This window comes from Ascidiella aspersa, chromosome 5 (assembly GCF_963924565.1).
Source record: "Ascidiella aspersa chromosome 5, kaAscAspe10.2, whole genome shotgun sequence".
In the NCBI taxonomy this organism is placed as follows: domain Eukaryota; kingdom Metazoa; phylum Chordata; class Ascidiacea; order Phlebobranchia; family Ascidiidae; genus Ascidiella; species Ascidiella aspersa.
In genome coordinates, this window is record NC_139451.1 from 10,649,346 (window position 1) to 10,651,845 (window position 2,500).

General features: G+C 52.3%; 1 non-coding gene across 1 annotated transcript in view; it reads left to right on the plus strand.

The window, feature by feature from the left end:
- Window positions 1-1,090: 1,090 nt before the first annotated feature.
- The window catches only part of LOC146143280 (small subunit ribosomal RNA), a 1,811-nt gene continuing 401 nt past the window's right edge, over window positions 1,091-2,500 (plus strand). The window contains exon 1 of the ribosomal RNA XR_014500309.1: window positions 1,091-2,500. This exon is cut by the window's right edge and continues 401 nt beyond it. This is a non-coding gene — a ribosomal RNA (small subunit ribosomal RNA).

A 2,500-nucleotide genomic window follows, 5' to 3' on the forward strand; every position in this document is an offset into this window, starting at 1 on the left:
TTTTTTATGTTTTTCGACAGTCCTTTGCAATTTTTTCGATCTCTCTTTTCGACACTTTTTTGCCGCGCGGCGGCCTTTGCACGTTCACATCGGGGCGAAATTTTTTATGTTTGTCGACAGTCCTTTGCAATTTTTTCGATTTTTCTTTTCGACACTTTTTTGCCGCGCGGCGGGCCTTTCCACGTTCACATAGAGGGCAGGTCTTTATTTTTTTGTGACTGTCCTTTACAATTTTTTTTTCGCGCACTCGGGCTTTAGCATATTTCCGCCCAGCGAGCAAGAGCATATTTAGGCCGCGGGAGCATGAGCCTGTTTAGGCCGCGCGAGCTTTGAATATATTTCGGCCGCGGGAGCATGAGCCTGTTTAGGCTGCGCGAGCAGTGAGTACATTTCGGCCGCGGGAGCATGAGCCTGTTTAGGCCGCGCGAGCATTGAATACATGTCGGCCGCGCGAACATTGAACATATTTCGGCCGCGCGCGCGAGCAAGAGCCTGTATAGGCCGCGCGAGTATTGAGTACATTTCGGCCGCGCGAGCATGAGCCTGTTTAGGCCGCGCGAACATTGAACATATTTCGGCCGCGCGCGCGAGCAAGCGCCTGTATAGGCCGCGCGAGCGTGTGATATGCCTCGCAATAGTTCAACACCTGGCGCAATCGTGCACCTTTTTTTTACGTTAGAATTTCAAACGGAAGACCCCAGGGACAACACTCATCTTTGCTATACTTGTGGGAGCTGACAAGCTTCGACAAGTAAAGAATCGTGAAAAGGCGATTGGCTCGCTGGGCAGATGTTGCTGCTGCGCGAAGAGCCGAGTGTCAGTTTGTCGGGTTCTGAGCGGTCGCTTCGGCGAAGTTGTCTGGCGTGCGTTGCGCTCGCGCCGGTGTTGGCGACGTGGCGGTCGAAAGGCCTGCCGACGAAGTCTTACTCCGGCGGGTGCGACGGGCGGTGACGGTTTTCTGAGTTCGGGCAGCCGAGCAAAGAACGAAATTTTAACGGAGAGAAGCCTTCGGGTTTCGCATCGACCGAGCGACGGCGCCGCATCAGCGGCGCCCTCCTTCGTCGGCCTTTCGGGGCTACGCTAAAGTAGCTACCTGGTTGATCCTGCCAGTAGTCATATGCTTGTCTCAAAGATTAAGCCATGCAAGTCTAAGTACGAGCTCTCGTACAGTGAAACTGCGAATGGCTCATTAAATCAGTTATGGTTCATTTGATCGTACGTTTTACGTGGTTAACTGTGGAAATGCTAGAGCTAATACATGCGTGAAGCGCCGACCTCGCGGGAGGCGTGCTTTTATCAGACCAAAAACCGACCGGGCTTCGGCCCGCAACCTTTGGTGACTCTGGATAACTTTGCGGATCGCACGGTCTCGCACCGGCGACGGATCATTCAAGTGTCTGCCCTATCAACTTTCGTCGGTACGGTACTGGCCTACCGAGGTTCTTACGGGTAACGGAGAATCAGGGTTCGATTCCGGAGAGGGAGCCTGAGAAACGGCTACCACATCCAAGGAAGGCAGCAGGCGCGCAAATTACCCATTCCCGACGCGGGGAGGTAGTGACGAAAAATAACAATACAGGACTCTAAACGAGGCCCTGTAATTGGAATGAGTACACTTTAAAACCTTTAACGAGTATCCATTGGAGGGCAAGTCTGGTGCCAGCAGCCGCGGTAATTCCAGCTCCAAAAGTGTATATTTAAGTTGTTGCGGTTAAAAAGCTCGTAGTTGGATTTTGGGCGCAGGCGGCCGGTCCGTCGCAAGGCGTGTACTGGCCGTCCTGGCCTCACCTCCGGTTCTCCGCCGGTGCCCTTGACTGAGTGTCGGCGGCGGCCGGAACGTTTACTTTGAAAAAATTAGAGTGTTCAAAGCAGGCGATTCGCCTGAATAATGGTGCATGGAATAATGGAATAGGACCTCGGTTCTATTTTGTTGGTTTTCGGAGCGCGAGGTAATGATTAAGAGGGACAGACGGGGGCATTCGTACTGTGCCGTTAGAGGTGAAATTCTTGGATCGGCGCAAGACGAACGACTGCGAAAGCATTTGCCAAGAATGTTTTCTTTAATCAAGAGCGAAAGTCAGAGGTTCGAAGACGATCAGATACCGTCCTAGTTCTGACTATAAACGATGCCAACTAGCGATCGGGGGGCGTTAGTTTTACGACCTCTCCGGCAGCTTGCGGGAAACCAAAGTCTTTGGGTTCCGGGGGAAGTATGGTTGCAAAGCTGAAACTTAAAGGAATTGACGGAAGGGCACCACCAGGAGTGGAGCCTGCGGCTTAATTTGACTCAACACGGGAAATCTCACCCGGCCCGGACACAGTGAGGATTGACAGATTGAGAGCTCTTTCTTGATTCTGTGGGTGGTGGTGCATGGCCGTTCTTAGTTGGTGGAGCGATTTGTCTGGTTAATTCCGATAACGAACGAGACTCTGGCTTGCTAACTAGTTACGCGACCCAATCGGTCGGCGTCTAACTTCTTAGAGGGACTAGTGGCGTTTA